This window comes from Sinohyriopsis cumingii, unplaced genomic scaffold (assembly GCF_028554795.1).
Source record: "Sinohyriopsis cumingii isolate HCF-2022 unplaced genomic scaffold, ASM2855479v2 utg001070l, whole genome shotgun sequence".
Classification (NCBI taxonomy): domain Eukaryota; kingdom Metazoa; phylum Mollusca; class Bivalvia; order Unionida; family Unionidae; genus Sinohyriopsis; species Sinohyriopsis cumingii.
Window position 1 is genome coordinate 547,239 of NW_028315957.1, and position 19,245 is coordinate 566,483.

General features: G+C 36.9%; 1 long non-coding RNA gene across 3 annotated transcripts; it reads right to left on the reverse strand.

Annotated features, from left to right (window-relative positions):
- Positions 1-222: 222 nt before the first annotated feature.
- On the reverse strand, positions 223-18,177 carry LOC149772873 (uncharacterized). Of its 3 annotated transcripts, XR_016417547.1 has the most exons (9): positions 17,734-18,177; positions 17,108-17,229; positions 13,607-13,721; positions 3,234-3,359; positions 2,799-2,888; positions 1,749-1,945; positions 1,091-1,248; positions 788-894; positions 223-335 (listed from the first exon to the last, which is right to left on the reverse strand). It is a non-coding gene; the product is annotated as an uncharacterized LOC149772873 (long non-coding RNA). The 3 variants fall into 3 exon arrangements; XR_016417548.1 differs by lacking the exons at positions 17,108-17,229; positions 17,734-18,177 and having other exon boundaries at positions 1,749-2,888; positions 13,607-14,192; XR_016417549.1 differs by lacking the exons at positions 1,091-1,248; positions 1,749-1,945; positions 2,799-2,888; positions 3,234-3,359.
- Between the last annotated feature and the right edge of the window lie 1,068 nt (positions 18,178-19,245).

A 19,245-nucleotide genomic window follows, 5' to 3' on the forward strand; every position in this document is an offset into this window, starting at 1 on the left:
TACAGCAGGGCCTTCCATTAGATTTAAATGTGGCTGGTAAGTTGACAAAGTAGTGTGGGGGGTTGGGGGGACCTACCCCAATGGGGATAATTCATTTTTTTTTTAAAGTAGCATGGTGTAAAGTAAAAGTAGATGGGCTGATAAGGAATCCACTGAATTTACAGACTAAAGGTTCAGACATTTGTTTTTAAGAGAAAAATGAAAGAAGGAAACAATACAACAGATATTTTAATATGACTTTAATGTTTATTTTCTAGATTTAATTAAGATTATGAATCAGAATCAGTCTCCAACTCCACTGTAAAGTTTATCTATTACTTCTTCTGCTCAGGCACCTGCAAATTAAAACAAAATTGTAATGCTTAAATAAAGTCATATCATCTCAGCACTAGTTACATATGCAGAAGTCATGTTAATCAGCATTATAAAAATGTATGAAATTTTCTTCACTGCACTTGTGCTTCCTTTACTATCGTTAAGCCATGATACAAGATAACTTTGCACTTACTTGTCAATTCTGGCAAGTGGATGGTGCAACCAATTTGAACAAAGATGAATTTATTTCATCCAAATATTTCATGTGAATAAAAATTCCAAATGGAGGCACTTGTCTGATCAGACAAGATATATGCATATTGTAGTTAGCTGGACTCTAGCTCTGATAGTCCTGGGCAATAGGATAAGCTGATTTTGTTATCAGTTTAGAAATGCATCCGCTTTGCAAATACTATGCTTTAAAGGACGAAACTGAATCCAATATTGATGAAATAAGAGTCATTTGGATTACCTTGTTTTTTATCATTCTGCGTTGGTTGGGTGCATATTTGAGGGTCTCTGATATGGTCTCTTCCATTCCATTTGCCTTTGCTTTGCCATTAGTTTTCAAGCAGGTTTCTGCAAGAGTAATACAATGTTTTAAAATAAGTTTCACAACAAAGGATGCATTGCATTTTTCTAAATGCCAGCAATAATCAATGGAATATTTTTAAAACATGTACTTTGAAATGTGGTCTCAAGTTACTTTATCAATTCATTTAAAAATCTCTGGCAAGTCACATGAAAAACACAATTTAAATCAAGCCATACTTACTTATCAAAACCTGACATATCACAAGCTCTTGAAATGCTTTTTTCCCTTTACATCCCTTTGGACTATACTCTGGCCAGTCTTTTTGTTTTAAGCTTTTTCATCATCCTGCAGACACTATCCCCAATTGTAAACCTGCCAAGGGAGCTCAAGTAGCATATCTGAAAATAATAATAATAATAATATTACTATTTTTTGATTTTGATATTATTATTAGTAGTAGTATTTCATGATCGATGTGACAAAATATGCTTGTATATAGTTATTTTTTGCCATGGTTTTGCAAGCAAATTTAATTTCTCTAACTTGAAAAAAATTTGATAACATTAACTATGCAACACAATGTACTAATAGCAATTATAAACCAAATTAACCACCGTGAATCTATTAACTTCATAAATGACATTCACTCAAGGATTGAATTAAAGTAGCCACATAATATGTAATAGTGTATATGTAGTAAAATACCTGTTACATGTTCATCTCTAAACATGTTTTGGCCTACATCCGTAAGACAAAACAGCCGACCACTACATGTTCACCCCACCCCCAAAAATAATTATACAGGCACTGCAGAACTTGCATAATGCATATTGAGGTTCACAACAGCAAATAAAGGTTATAACAGTTTTTTTAAATAGAAAATAAAGCCCCAATTTACCATCTTCTTGGAGAGTTTGGGATTCTCCTCCAACCTCTGGCAAAGGCCCTCTAGTTCCTCCACTGAATCACATGGCATTACAAGAATTTCTTCTCTATATTCTGTGTCTGGGCCTTGTGTATGAACTTGGAGGGCTAGCTGCTCCAACAAATTCTCAATATTTGTGTCCAGTTTCATAAGTACATTGAACTGGAAATCTGTAACAGATTTGTGATGAAATTAGTTTTGAAAGATCAAGATCATTATTATAAACTCCTTAAAAAGATCTGTACAGTGAACATGGGTTTAACAATGAAATATATTTATGGAATGAAATACATGGTTTTTGTACAGTTTATATGAAAACTTTTCCCTATAATCCTTTATTTTTTTATTCCTTGGATATGTTGTTTCACTGCTGGTGTCTGTAAAGTCTGCATTCAATGTAGATGGTTTAGGCGTCTGACTTACACAAGACAATGGTATACATCAGAAAGAAAAATAAAAAAACCAATGGAATGATGAACAGTCGACACATCAATGAAAAACAATTCATTGTTTATTTGCACAAATAAGTGTTGAACAGTATGTTTTATGACCTATAATTTAATTAATTAACATCTCACAATGTTCTGAAATAACAGTATCTAAGCTACAAGAGCTTGTGCTTTCATGTCATAATCTTCCATTTTGCAAACAAATTTTGATGTTGAATCAATGTATATGACCTTAGCATTGAACACTAACATTCAAAATGTCTACAAGATGACAAGACTATTATCAACTGAAGTGACAACAAACCAATGAGTTTTACGTGCAGTGAACATAAGCATTTTTAAATGCTACAAAATGTGTTTTTAGTGTATGGCCACAAATTACCCAACATTTTGTCAAACATAAAACAGTTCTACTACCTTAGATGAGAATTAAATTCATAAATACAGTGTATAATTGACCTACTCGTATTTAGAGAGCTGTAAATGAAATAAGAGATTATATAAAAGTCAACACCTGTAGTATTTGTTTCATTATTCTATAATGTACATTTTTTTTTCCATCCTCAATACTTACTACTTGCAGAGGAACTGGCAGAGAGAAATCTTTATATTCTCCACTCCAGAGTGGATGGGGATGGTGATGGTGTTGTCCTTCTGGATGCAGCTAAGAGTATAAAGATTATCACTACTCCTTAATTTCAGTAAAAAAGAAACAAACAAATCAGACTGGATTTTTTGGCATGTAAACAAAATGCATACTGGTTGCAATGACCACTGTATATAAAGCAGTGATACAATATATCACAAAATGCATTCTTTTTTAACAAAACATCTAATCTCATATATACTGCATCATGAGTAAGTAAGTACTCTTAAACACATCTTATTAAACAGACAGAAAAATAATGAAATTTATACATACTTTTGATAAAGAATTTCCAATTGTGGCATGGTATAAAAGCAATTCATAAAAAATAAAAAGAGACCAGATAAACTAAATAGAAAATACCAGCAGGATAAGAGGAAATCTTGGAGTCTGCAAAATACTCTCCATTTCAGGAGGTTTTGGATGAGATGGCTGACCAGAAAGGTTTCCACTTGAGATTTTCATCTTTTTTCAGTTCTTCATTTTCATCTGAAATGTCAATGAGAACTTGTAAATACTGTATGAGTCCTTGAATACACTGACTCCTTGTGACATACAGGGTTTGCAGAACAATCGCTAGCAATATTCACCACTTTTAAATCCAGCTGGTGAATTTTCACCATGAAATGCATCCGAATGCAGTGAATAATCCTGGATTAAAGACAAAATAGTGTACAGAAATGTGCAATAAATTAGTCAAGCTCCAGACAAAACAAAGATATGATTTATCTCTGATTCATAATGACTTTTCTTGTGCTACACATTTTACCAATGCAAATTACATTGAATTTTGTAAATTAAATGGTACAATTAAGATATGTATGTCAAAAGATTACTAATCTTCAGCTTTCCAATTAATGCTAAACACAAGTATCAAGTCATGTATTTAGTCTCTCACCACCAATAAATGCATTTTTAAGTAATCATCCTAGAGTGCACCAAAGTCATGTGAACTTGATCCAATTCCAACATTACTGCTGCTTGAGTGCTTAGATCCAGTATTGCCTTCACTAACTGATGTTATTAATACCTCTCTCTCATCAGCATAATTTCCATCATTTTTCAAAACTCCCATTGTAAAACCTCTGCTGAAGAAACTAACACTACACCATAAGGATTTAAAGAACTACTGCCCGGTTTCTAATCTCCAATTCATATAAAAAATCTTACAAAAGGTTGTTCAATCCCAGCTTGCGTCTTGTCTGAATTCAAACAGTCTTTTTAGCAATGTACAATCTGCATATCGCCCTTGCCACAGGACACAAATTGTGTCTGCAAATAGATTACACTCCAGCCCAGTTGATCTATGTTGTGGTGTTGCACAGGGGTCTGTTCTTGGACCTGTTCTCTACACTCTATACACTCAGCTGCTCTCAAGTGTCATAGATCATCATCCAGTGTCTCACCAATTGTACACTGATGACACCCAAGTATACAAATCTAGCCACCCAACTGAAGTTGATGCTACCATCCAAGGTGTAGAGATGTGCATTTCTGATGTGAAATCATGGATGACTTGTAACAAGCTGCAGATGAATGATGATAAAACTGAGGCCATTCTGATTACAACACAAAGACTTTCTCATTCACATCCTTTACCTCACACAATAAATATCAGCAACACCAACATTATATTCACACAATCAGTACAAAACCTAGGTGTTACTCTGGACAGTACTCTCACATTGCACCAACATGTCATGAACATATGCAAGGCTGCATATCTTGAGCTGAGACGCATCAGCTCCATTCTCAGATATCTTTCAGTTGATGCCACTAAAACACTTGTGTGTTCATTACTACTTTCAAGACTGGACTATGGTAACTCAATTATGTCTGGTTCATCTTAATATCTACTGCAGAGACTTCAAAAAGTTCAAAACATAGCTGCTTGGATCATACTTAGAGTACCACAATCAGAGCACACCTCCCCGCTGCTCTGTACCCAACACTGGCTATCCATTCGATCCAGAATCAAACACAACATTAGTTCTCTGTGCTACATTTCACTGACAGACTCTAGTCCAACATACCTATCCGACCTCACCTATGTGTACACACAAGCAAGATACTTACACTCCTCTTCCGACAATCATATACTCATTATTCTCACTATGAAAACAAAGTCACATGGACAGCATTATTTTGCATACCAGGGCCCAGCAACATGGAATGAATTGCCCACTGAACTTAGACACAAAGACGCAGTGATCCCATTCAAGAGTGCTCTCAAAACTACTTATTATGACTACAAAAACAAACTTAATGGCTTAATAATGTTAACTACCTTAAATATTCTCAGCATGTCTTTTATGTTTTCTAATTTCATGGTGTTTGTTTTTGTAATCATATCATTGTGTATGTTTTTATGTTGTCTAATGTTGCAAAGCGCTTAGAGCTTCTAAAGATTAGGCGCTATACAAAGTCCTCATTATTATTATTATTATATTTAGTTTGGATGAATATTTTTTAAATCAGTGGCCATAACTAAAAAATGGGATTTTGTTTTATGATCATAAAAGTATGTTGGACACCATCCATGATGTACAATGCTGTCTGACATTTCTATGCACCTAAGGTTTCCATCTCAAATATTAAAGCAAAATGCATACCGAATTTGACAGATTGACGAAAATAAAAAAAGCAATGCTTACCATTTGAAAAGAGGCAATTGTCACTAGAATATTCTATTCAAAATGATATTAATTTTGGACACAGGGGATACCACCCCCATGTTTTCCTGACTCGTGATATGTTGGCCTATTCTGTGCACAGCTTTAAAAGATGTAATGTTTATCCATCGAGCTATAGAAATGAAATACATTTACTGTAGACTGTTTCTGTCAGCAGTTAAGTTGAGTAATTAGGTCAGGTTTATAGCTAGTTTACAAAATTCAATGTAGAATGCTAATAAATGACAAGATATATTTTTGCAAACTAAAGTGATCTTGAAAAAAAGATTAGTAAAGTTTAACATTTTATAAAAAATAAGCTATCATGTGGAAAAGAAACAACAATGAAATAGGATGCAATGTGTTTACGTCTAGTTTTGGAAGGTACCGTCTCTAAGGTACCGTCATAATTGTACCGTAGTTTAATGGGTGGAAAGGCCATTGAAAGGTAAGGGCAGTGCGGAGACCATCGAGTATGTTCCAGAATAACTGAATCTTTGTAGATACATAGATCCATTCGTAACTTCAGTCCGCAAGCGAAACACTGTACTTCGTATCCCAATCCTGACTCAGGTCCGAAGTAGACAAATCCTGTTCTAGCTAAAACATACGAAGAAGGTAATCCTTCCCTATCCGTAGGCCATTTTTGAAACGTGTCCAATCGACGGGCACAATCACAATAGTCAGGTAAGAAGACTGGAAAATGGTAGGGTTTGAACTTGGAGTTCTCACTGGATTTCTCACTTGATTCTTGCTGTGGCGAAGTCATCCTTCTGGTGGGTGGCTATCCTCTTACAACCAATGTTTTATACCGACATGTCCATACGGCAAAGTAAAGTGGGTGGGAAGCCGCACTCGCTTCTGCTACACGATTTGATAGACTTTTTCCAAGGGTCGACTGACGATGTGGTGTGTGGGTAAACGTACAATCTTGTTGGGTTGATAGGTGGTCACTTTCTCTAGACTGCAAGGCTTCTTTCAATACGCCAAAGTTGACCACTCGACTGGTACGATAATTCAGAGTAAGTCCTTTCACTTTACACTTCGTGTGTACTTCTCCTTGTTTGTCCCAGTATTCGTAGCCGTAATGTTTGGGACCGCCACTGACGAAACTTAGAATCTTGTCATCGGGGTGCTCGTCTGTCCAGGCTCCTAAACGGTCTCCTTCGATGTCAGGGTGCTGTTGACTCGGGTGATCGATATAAATGCAACTGTCCATGTCAAAGTACAAGACACGTTCCCCTAACAGTTCTAAAGCTTCGTACAATTTTAAGCGAACATGAGCTGTCATGTAAGCTGCAATGATGACATTTCCAAAGGGGTCATCTTCTACAAAGTTCAGATCTTCTTCGTAATTCACCAAGATCAAATCCTCACGAACGACGTCCACGTGTTTCATGAATTTGGCTTTGTCGTGAATCATCTGAAAGTAGCGGGAAGGTCAAATACTCCGTCTTGGGTAAACACGGTCATTGTGCCATTTTACCCCACAAGCAATTTAACATCACTTTGGCAAACGATCGCCTGCCTTCGTTTTTCTCAATGTGATCTAAAGTAATGCCTTCTTGTGCCCAGAATTTCTCTCTGAATGTCTTTTGGTCTTCGGGAGTGTGACACCAGGACAGATAGCCACTGGCTTCTTGCTCAATTTCAAAAAGGCATCCACGTAGTCTGCGAAAATGCCTTTCTGCGTGGGGTCACCCTTGTGGAATTATTGTGTCTTGGGAAAGTGGCAAATTTCGTACACTTCTAACAGTTGGTATCCCATGTTCAGAGCTTTGAACAATTCTACGCTGACCCATGTCCCCGTCAAGGCCCGTTCTTCCTGGGTGTGATGACAAGGTTGATCTTGGTTGCACGTTTCAGCACAAGTACGGCACAAAGGAAACATAAGTTTGCCTTGGCAATGGCGAGACAAGACGGGATGGTATAGGTTCGTGGGAGGCAAAACTTTGCACTTGATCAAGCCTTCGTATTGTCGAATGTCTTTTAGGTCGATGTGTTCGGTGAACAATTGTGGGTGCCCTGCAGGAAAGCAACACTATTTGCACACGTAGGGATACAGTGAACACACGTCCAAGTATTTGATTTCTTCTCCTTTCTCTTTGTCAGCTTGGTACAGCAAACAGGTGGCATTGGTCCTTCCTCCGTACAAACTATCACTTGGGTTCAGGGGGTCCATGAACTGGTAACTTTCCATGAGGTGTTTAAACTTGGGATCGGTGTTCAAACGGTGATTGTATTTGTGTTCCCACATTTCCACCACTTGGTATCCTTCCTGTTCTAACTTTAGGCGTCGCTGACAAATGGCCTGGTACAAGTCTTCCATGGTTCGTTGTAAGAACTGATTTTTAGTGCCGCGGTCAGGGTAACAGACGGGACATCCGTGAAATAAGCAACCATTAAACTCGTACATGATCTTGGGGTTTTCTAAGTCCCAGCCATCGACCGAATGCATTCCGATGATCTTTTCGCCCTGTCCGTTGCGGGCATGCTGAATCCATTTGTCTTCCTTGTCGCACAAGTAATGCAACCAGCATGGGGCTTTGACCGAGTATTGACGTTTGACATAGTTGATCGTTTGAGGACTGATGACAGCCACAGTGTTTTCAAGCATGAATCGTTGTCGGTAGACTAAGGAACACGCTTTGGCAATGGTGCAAGCCTCTTTTAAATGATCAACCCCTCCGTGTTCCATGAACAGCTCTCGAAATTTTCCACAGCATCGCCGTAAAATGTCCACGTCGGAACGACGATACTTTAGCATTTCTTCCTGAAAGTCGAAAGGGTCGGAGTCGTGAGCCTGGTACCAAGCGTAGAAAGTTTCTCGTTCGGTACGCATGTTGTCAGGGTCGTAATAGTGAGCCTGAGGCAAATGGGGTAGAACGGCGTGTTGATTGGCTTCTGTATTGAAGAAGTGTGGAAAGTACCCTTTAGCCATTTCTGTCATTCCAAACATTGTAGGCATTCGACTCAAAGGCATGGCTAAGTAGCTCATCGAATCTTTAAACTGTACTTGTCCCACTTGCATGAAAATGATTTTGGCTCCGTTCAAGTGATTATAGTACGCTCGATGCCACGTTCCGTATAACATCTCAAAAGAAACTGTCCATCGTATTCGGAGAAATTGTGAGCCATCACCGTGACATGGTGATGACATTCTCCATAATAATGTTCGATGTCCTCTTGGCTCCACGTCTTGTCGATGGGGTCTAAGACCCATTGTGTGAAATCGGTTAGTGTGTTCGGTCCTTGAAAGATTTTTTCACGCCCTCCAGGAATCTTACTGCAGCGAGGGCAATAACTCAAGATAGGTTCTTGAATCACTTCTCGCACGCTCGATGAGCCACGCAGAAATTAGGAATGTGAATACCGGTCTCTTGCATGCATTCGAAATCGAAAAAGATGAAATTGCCTTTCTTCTTCTTGTGACCGTCCTCTTTCTCTGGTTGGGATTGGTATTTTTGCATGTAGCATTGGTGTTCCAAGTCCACGATGCAGTGACAAATGTGACATTTTTTCTTTCCTAAACATACGTGTGCCTTGGTACTGTTGATACATAGACCTTGTCCACACATTGGGCACAATCTCAGGAGTTGACAAGCACATTTCTTCTGTGAACCTTGCATCTTCAGATGTTGTTGGTAACAGGCAGGGCTGACAAATGTGCGCAGACAAGCAGGACAATGCACTGGTTCTTGCCCTTCGCTCAGACAGGGTTGAGAGGCCAAACATCCTGAGCATTTCGATCCACAATGTTTGTGTTGCTCTCGATTATTATAACCATCATAAGTCACATTTCTCACAGTAATATTTGTATCCCAGGAATCCAGTGATAGTGGTAATGGTATCGAAATGGTCATCGTGATGATAGAGGTGAATGTATTTTCCATCCTTAAAGTCTTTCCCTCGAAACAACAGAGACCCGCGCACTTCTTGAGGGTGCACTTTCAAGGTGTATCGTGGAGCTAGGGCATCTTGCAATTTTTGCATCTCAGGAATGCCACAGGATGTGTCTTTGGACAGGCATGCTTGTTGTAACAGAAGTTCTGCTTCATTTCGTTGTTTGGCTCGGTTCGATTTTCGAATGTTCTCCCAGGCTCTTTTCCATTCTACCGTGTCGTTCTTGTCGGCATAGTTTCATCCCACCACGATGGCTCGGGCTAAACACATGTGGTCTTGAAAATTGTTAATTTGGACAAGACTTGTTTTGGTAATGCAAAGGTTGTTGACCAATAAGGTCTTTCTGTACTGTCCGGTCCCTTGAGGAGGAGAGACGTGGGTCATGTCCAGTGTGGCTTTTCCATCGGTGATGTCAAACTGGTCATTAGATTGTTGCACGTGTTGAATCTTATCCATGACTTTGGAAGTGGTCAATTCTGCAGGGCTGCTAAACTCGATCCAAACAGGGGATTTCAAGCCGTCATGTTGTATGGAAAGTCTCAAGCGATCATCTTCTTTGGGTTGACATTGTCGCTTGAGTGTGGTGAGCAAAGAATCCCACATGTCGGTGATGAACCCTTCTGCTTTCTCTAACAGTACTTCAGACTTGAAATCTTTAAACTTCACTGTGTATTTGTAAGCCGTAGTTCTAAATTTTCTAGAGGGACGCTTTTCCGTCTCTCGAATGTCATAGTACTTTTCAGGGTTGACTAAGGGTGGTAAACTTTGTTTAGAGGGTTTGGATTCTGGTTCACTCATGTCCTCTTCAAAATCACTGGCATGAATTTGTGCCAAGACTTCAGCCCTGGTACAAGGCGATAGATCACGTTTCTGCCTCTTACTTTCTTCTTCTTTCTTCTCAAATGAATTGGATCATTTCATCTCGATAGCAAAAAGTCAAATGACTAAAGTTTAAACACCATGGACTAATTTATAGTCATAGCAGACCAGCGTATATAAAGGGTATGTGTCTTGTCCTTTCACTATTCATTTCACTCTCAAACTGAGCACAACGATGGACGAGACTACCAAGATCGAACGTTTCATCAGAGCTTTGCGAGGGGTCATTAGAAAATTCTCTTCAGACCAGCCGAGGGACTACTCTCCTTCCTTTCAAGATAAAAGTCAAGATACTTGCTATATCTGTCAGAAGAAAGGGCATTGGTCTTCAGAGTGTCCAGACCGTCAAAAAAGAAAAAAAAGGTGTTAGAAGAGACAAAAGTCAAGATACCTGTTATTATTGTCAAGAAAAAGGACATTGGTCACCAGACTGCCCAAAAAAGGAACAAGAGGAGTCAGAAGAAGAGAGGGATTCTTCAGAGGAAGAGGAAGAAGAAGAGGAAGAAAACAGACAGGTGAAGAAAAAGAAACAGGAGAAGAAAAGAAGGGAAGAAAGTGAGGAGGAAGAGGAGGAAAAGACTATGACGGTGAAGAAATTAAAAAAACAGAGAGTGAACAATGAGACAGAATAAGTCTATGAACTTTTTAAAGTGCTCTGTTTTGAATTGTGAATTGTAAATATTTATAAAAGAATAAATTAATTATAAAAGGTAAGTGTCTTTGGGTTTTGATTTTAAAATAAGAACCTACACTCACGCACACTCATACACAGACAGGTACTATTGGGTAAAATGGTTTTTTTCAGTTATTGGCAATTGAAAGTCTATCTCTTTTCGAGAGACGTGGATGGCCCTGAAAAGGGCCTTTTTTGGTGTAAGGGGTGAGTTTAAACAATCAACTTTAACTGTCTTAAGCCTTTGCCATGGCCAAGGCCTACTTCTGGACTGCGTACTGTTGATGATGAGTTCGTTGAAATCACTAAGGGTGGTGCAGTAGGCGTAGTCACAGGGTTGGAGTGTTTAGCTTGGGAAGGTCGTATTCTCTTCGGCCGTAATAAAGAAGTCTGATACATTTGTTTCAGACTTCTTAACTCCGCTAAAATGTCTAACAGTACCGTGACCGTTTGATTTTGACACCCTTGTTTCTTTGCTGCTGCTTCTTCTTCTTCTTGTTTTTTTCTTACCTCTTCTTCTTGCTGCTGTTGCTGTAGGAGAAAAGCTTGTTCCGCTTCCTTTTGCTGTTGTATAAATTTCTCCAATTCTTCTTTCTGTCTCTGTCTAAAATTTTCCATGTGCGGTAATGAAGGAGAAGGTGACGAAGGTTCAGGAATAAATTCTTGCAAGGTAAAAAAATCCACAAAATCCCAATTCACCTCTTCTGAAAGTAAGTCTGGGTTCCCTTGGGTAGTCTCCACCATCAGTGCACCCCAACTGATCGTTTTCTGAGTTTCCGTCATGTTGAAAAACTGTCGCTTAGATTGACTGCGCACAGGCGCTAGCGAATCTATATAGACTATTGTGACGTCACAGACTGCTCTCTTCGGATTGGACGTGGGCTGACTGAATTTTGTAACGCGTGTTTGGATTGGTCAACAAACTCAATCCGTTTCAATCCTTCCTCCCCCTATAAATAAGTACAGTTCACTGCATTCCTTCACCTGTTACTCAGCACCCCAACATGTGGACCGACGTACAATCTTCAACGCTTGTGTCTTCGATGATGTTCCGGACGGACATATCAATGTATGTCCGATCCAACTGGACAGTTATCCACAGGACAGACACCAGCCTGTGGATGCGAAGAATCTTATGTGGAGCATCAAGGATGCCTCAAAAGAGTCTTAATCTATGGTCCTGCAGTCAGGCGCAGCCTAAGGTCAAGAAGATGTCACAGATGCCCTTTATGTTAAGGGTATATTAACATAAAACCAAAGGCCCTTTTCAGGGCCATTCCTATCTCTCGAAAAGATCTTGACTTTCAATTGCCTACCCCTTTTTTATTTTTTTGTAAAAAAAAATAATAAAAACATAGAGACCCCTCCCTGTTTCAATTTTCGCCTGTTCCATTTTCATAGACCCATCAGGTCGGGACCTTATTAAAATAGGGTCCCGACCCTGTTCCATTTCCCCTAGTCCCAAGACAGTCCCACGATTTATTCCCCATGTTCAATTTCCCTTGTCCCTAGAGTGAATAGTTTTTTTTCTTTCTCCCATGTTAAATTCCCCTTGTCCCTAGAATGGATATTTTTTTTTCTCCCATGTTAAATTACACAGTCCCCAGAGTGGATATACCCTTTTTAACATGGAAGTTCCCTAGTCCCTAGACCGTCCCTATTCACTACTACCATTGTCATTACCAGCCTGAAACCCAATTTAATGCCATTTGTATAAATTCATTTCAAATAAATATTATGATATAGTTGAAGTGTAAAGTCAAGCAAGTATTCTGCTTGCAGATTTTACATTTTAGATATTCTAGTAAAGTCATATTTTCTCTTGTTTAGTAAACTTTATTGCAACTGGTTCCAAAATAGTAAATCTTATTTAATGTTCATTCACCAGAATAGGTATTAATACAATCACGATTTAACTGTATGGTACTAAAATATACCCTGATCTTGTGTGAGATTGTAATATACAGAACTATACCTCAAGACAACAATAATATATTTATATTGTATCAAGACTGTCATGGTTATGAACTCCAACTTTATTCAGGTTTTTTCATAATAAATGATCATCTTGTGCTATGGTTGAAAAGAAATCAAAGTTCAGTTTAACTCCATTCTCTCCACATTTGTCAGTTGTTAAGAGGCATACTCATCCTCAGTGTTATAGTAAAATGTAATCTTATTTGGATCAATCTTGGTGGTGTAATATATGAATGGAGAAAGAATATTATCATCCAGATTAAAATATGTTTTATTCAGACTCTACTAAAATTTTTAGTTGGATATGGTTACGGAGCCTGATGTGTACGAACAAAGCAATGTGTACCATGACCTTTTTAATTTAACATTTTAAACTCCTGCAGAAGAAAGAGATTTTTTAGATCCATTAAACTGTATTAAGAAAAACATTTCTTCAGTATGATTTTCATTTACTTAGTATTGACAAAACTCATATTTTAAAGTTGTTGTTTTTTTGTGTTTGGTTTGACCTTTTATGGTAAACCAACACAAGTAAGTTATTTAGTGCCAAGGCACTTTAAGTATAGTGCCTTGCCCAAGGACACACCATGGTAGTTAACCCAGGTTGGTCTGATGGTAGAATTTGAACCTACCTTATTTCACAGGTCCAGAAAGCTAACCACTGAGCCACTACAGCTCCCCATCTTATAGTGGAATGCTGGTATACTTTATGATCAAGAAGGATGGGTTGGGGTATGCATGTTGCATCTGAAAAAAGTGATGGAATTTTTGTTTACATAATATTTTAGTCATACAATATGAATCATTTTCTATAGATTTAAGATGTATCAGATCAAGTTAAGAAAAATCATATATTCTGTTTCCTGGGAATGTACTAAAATTCACTGTTATTGTTTGATTTTTTGGTAGTAAGCTTACTTGGTATTTTTTTCTTTTTAACTTGAATACCTAATTTGTTAACATCCTATTCTAAATCTTCATAGTTCTGTCTATTAAGTGACAACTGTTGATACATGTAGGGAAGTTTTTGTTTATATCTTTTGATTTTTGTGATTCTGGAAGTTGCAGTATTTGTTGTTGTATTATTAACCATTTCAGTAATTTAATGAATGCAGAGTATACTGCTCTATAAATGAAATTTAAGTGAAAATAATGTAAAAGTATGTTTCACTGCAAATATAAATTGTTTAAAATAATATATCATTTATCATATGACTATTCAATTGTGGTAATTAGTATTCCATCCAATATCTATATATTAAAATATGTCTTTTCATACAGCTGGTGATCATTTAGATACAAGTCCAATTGAACATAATCAAATTATCAATGCAGGTGTTTTTATTAGTAGTAGTACTGCAAGTATAAGTGTTAGTATTAAGATTTCATATACAGGTATGATAAGTGTATCATAATGTTTAAATGATGCTCCTTGTTACGACATAAAATATGTTCATTGAAACAAATGGTTCACTGGTAAATTGGCAGCAAAGGTCTTCACTGAATTATGTTGCATAAACTATTTTACAATAAAACATATGATGCATCTCAATTATGATGAATGTGAGGAGGAGGATTAGTAATAATGCAATTTAAGTTATCTTCATAACATAAGTTCTAGCAGATGTGTAATTTTTATGTGGTTCATCATCAGTTTGAAACTGGTCTATGATTTCTGGATCTGGACATATCTGGTCCCCTGCTGTTGTGCTGCTATGGTCTTTACAGTTCATTAGGATATCAGTTACACTTGGTTTACATTTAGAACCCCATGGGATAGAATGCCCAGTTTGAAACTGAGAGAATGGTTAATTATCCATAATATAACTCCTGCAGTTATTATTAGGTTTGATATCAAGGTCTTTCATTAAACGCTTTTCAACTCTGGTTCTGTTCTACCATACAGATAAATAAAGTCAAATTCAAGGCTTTCAGATTTGTCCAGTTTGTTTCATGTGTTGTGGCAGACAGACTGTATATTGCCACTGTACCATATAAATATCAGTGCTTAGTCTGCTCTCAGTTGCTGTGGTTTGATTAGTTACAAGTGTCATCACATGTGACTAATTATTGACCAATGTAATGAAACTTGTATAATTAGAAGGCTGTATTTAAAAACTCTAAAGATCTTAAATGTGTGCTAGAGGGTAGGGTTAGCAGTTATACTCCCAATTATGTTTGTGATGAGCAAAAGCAGCTGCACAAATTTGAGCTTTTAGTTTGGTTCTGGTAGGGTCAAAGGATGCAGGTACATTTTACATTCATTTTTTACTAGAAATAGCTATTTTCAATATTTTTCTGTGACAAGGCAACTAAAAGAATCAGTATGTGCCTTATGCATGAATAAAGTTCACTAGTACTATAACAAATTAGCATACTTTTCATCACCCCTCTACCATCAAGATTTTTTTATATTTACCTCTGTAGCAGACACAAATAAAAGTCGGCAGCTCATTTGCAGACTAAGTTACGCATATGATCTCCAATGCTCATCTAACTGTGACAGGCAGTCACCAACAAGCCAACCTATTTCCATGCCTAACTCAAAGTAAATCTGAACCACATTATAGATTTAGCTTATGTGTAAATTTATAAATGCTAGGCTTGTGATAATTAGGTTCATGCCTTCTACCTTAAAAATTAGAGGGATGTCAAAATACGAAACTATCCAGTGAGACCTATGATGTTAATTTTAATCACTATGCAATTTGTGACATAAAAAACCCAAATGCTTTATGTATTAAAAGGTAACTAATGGGGGCAGGATCTGCAGTGAATCAATGGTTAGTATGCTAGACTCCTGATAAAAATGTTTGTGTTAAAATCCTGTTATCAAGTCAACCAGGTTACCTACTGCAATGTACCCTTGCCTTACTTCAATTCCCTCAGTACTCAGTAAACAACTAGTGTTGCTGTACATAACAAAACCAGTCCATATTGATTTTACATATTTTACTAAATCCTGACAAAAATAATTCTCTAAATAAAGAATGATTAATATGTGATGGTCTCGCATGTAATCAAACTCTTCCAAGCTTTTAATGATGTGAACCGATTTATCAATGTTTATCAAATTTGCATGAAAAACTATTTCTTATTTGTCATCAAATATGTTCAATGTTTTGATCATATAAGCATTTCTGCTACATTAGATCAAAATAATCTTTTTGTCAGAAATAGAGCCCTTATAGTATTTGCAAGGTCAACCAATCAGATGCAGAATTTGAGTTTAATATGAATGAATATTTTTTTTACAAAATTGCTCTTTTGCTATATCTTGATGAGATAAATCTATTCACCAAGTCTGATAAAATTAATGAGAAATAGTTTTAAGAGCAGTAGCAAGAATGGCTAGTGAGATGTAGAACCACCACATTATATGCATAGATTTTGCTTATAGCCTCAGACATACAAGCAAATAATTAAACAAGTCAGATCTAAATTGGATCATAAACACTGTTGTGCAAATCATAAGAAACTCTACCAATCAGATGCAAGGTCACTTCACTACCATACCTTTATCACACTCATAATAAGCATCATTGTGAAACTTGACTATATAAGCCCAATGGCCAAGCATGATCAAACTTGAATCAGCAGTAGTGGTTATAACCTCATGTATTTGTATGCATCTTCACTTCTTCAATCTAGATCTCATTTATATAAGCATGTATTCTAAGTTTAGTAAAAACTGCACTACATGTATAAATATTGCATGCAGTGGTAACATACTCAGATGAAAGATCACCTTATTATTATTAATGGTTAACACTCATCAAACTTCAAGGACAACTTAATGATTTTAGCCTATATTGTGGAAGTATGGCTTTTAGGCTGGTTAAAAAACTCAACTAATCTTATACATGATCACATGTATATACTTGGATTTTGCTCATTATTAGATTTATCCAAGATGTTGATTTAAGCCCAAAACCAAGTTTTATATAAACAAATTGATCAGAACTATGGACTCCAAAGTAGCTAATTTCTTACTGTTGAAAGACAGAAGGGGATGTGAAATAAATAACACACTTTGGACCATTACATAAACCCACTTAGCCTTTTGACCAGTTGAGATAAAATATCAACAATAATGTTAAATAAGATTGATAAATTATGTTTTCTCACATTACCTCTAGCCCTTTTCAACATGGATGGTATTTTTCTTCCACATATGTCAGCTCTTAATTAGTGGCCCTTTCCCATCATGAATGTTGTAGGTGAAACTCTCAGAATTAGGCTTTTTAATTTATATCTGTAGAAGAAAAAAAACTATTGGTCTGCATATATCAATGTCACCATTTCTGTATTAGATTAAAATACCATATGTGTGTGTGTGTGTGTGTGTTAATTTTAGAATTTAAGCAAACTTGTCTCCATGTGTTTATTTTAAAACTTATGATGATAACACATAACAGGTTCAATGGATAAAATGTTATTTCTTACTTCTTACAACTGCTCATTATATCTGAATTTACATTCAATGTTTGTTTTAATTAACATATTTGGGATAATGGGCAAATTATTTATTTTGTAGTTTATCATTATATCATTTACCAGTCTTTTATCATTCAAATATGTAAAATATAGTACCATTATACTGACTTCATATTCTATATGATATCCCAGCAACACATATTAAGCAGATAAGTGCAAATAAAAATGTTCAGAATGTAAAATTTACTCCAAGCTCAAAGAAGATCAGCAAAAGATAATATCCAACAAATTACCAAACAAAAAGCGAAGTTAACGCAGTTACCTTTATTATGATGTCTCCAACACCAACGGTACTGTACAGCTACGTCTTCTGAATTTTACCGTCATCTTGTCTTTCAAACCAGAATTAATTTCTTGAGCTCTTACAAAATGAAGAAACTTTTAAATACTATAATTTAAGCAGCTTCTTTACATGCCATCAGATAAAGTATGGCACAGTGTTATGTCTGTCAGCAAAACGCAACTTCACATTTGGACGGCGCGCTGTGTGGGCATCGCCGACACAGCAACTGACATGAATTCTCTATTAGCAGACAATGATTCGGAATAAATCCTTCGCAAATCTAACATTCTCGATTTTTCAAAGTTCCACTTTTCATTGTTGCATCTGTTTGATTGTACAATTGCTAATGATGTTCAATGAATCAACTTCAATTCATCTGCTGTCTGAAATCCCGGTTCAGTTGGCATTTTCTTCCGCGCATGATGCCGTGTAAATAAAAGATACGGTCGACATTCAAAGTGGTTTAGGTTAATTTATTATTTTTCTTTATTAAGGTCATTTGCAGAAAGTGTTTCGCTAGGGTGAGAAAAAAAAATATAACAAAAAGAAAACTTTCTTTTCCAACGCTAATACTGTATATATTTCAATTTGTGATTGATGCTATAAATAAAAAAAAATGATAATAAAGCATTTTAGCCCGTGGCTTCGGCACGGCACTCGTTTTTGTGGGTTTTTAAAATGTTGTTAGTGTTGTTTTGGGGTTGTTTTTTGTGTGTGTACCACACTAAAAAACATACCAGGTATTAGGCCTAACGTAGGAAAAGAAATTATCCTCTATTTATTACTATTCTTACTGTCAAATGACGCAAAGGTGATCAAATTGCTATTAAGATTTTGTTTTGTATAACACTTACCGCTCGTTTTCCTCGAGATAAAGCAGCCACTTCAAAATGATTATAAAATCTGTGACAGATGAAAAACGTGGTTTAAATAATTCGTAATCGCCTGCCTTAAAATACTGTAGGAATTTGCTAATGTATTTCATGGCCCTCGTTTGAATAGATACCAACGATCATGTATATCGACCAAAATTTGTATATTCCTGCCCACAATCATGTATTTTGTATTAAACCGTATATTACACGAGCGCTCTGTGGCAAACTCGGGGGGGGGGGGGGGGGTCTCTATTATACCCAGAGGCGTAGCTATGATATTTTGCGCCCGGGGACGAACTATAAAATTGGCGCCCCAGCCCCCTCCCCGTTTAATCACATTTTTGAATATTACCCTTGTTTACTTATTATAATGTAACGTTGTAAGCCTCATTTTGGCGCCCCTGTACCTTGGTGCCCGGGGACATATGTACTCCCCTTCCCCCCGCCCCCCAGCTACGCCTCTGATTATACCTGCTGTATCAGTTGAGAAATATATTGAACAGATCAGGCCCCAATACTCTCGCTCTGAAAAACATTAAAATAATTATATGCAGAATATCGGTAGGTCTCCCTCTTGCCGAAAATGTCAGCACCATATATATTTTGCAAGTAATGT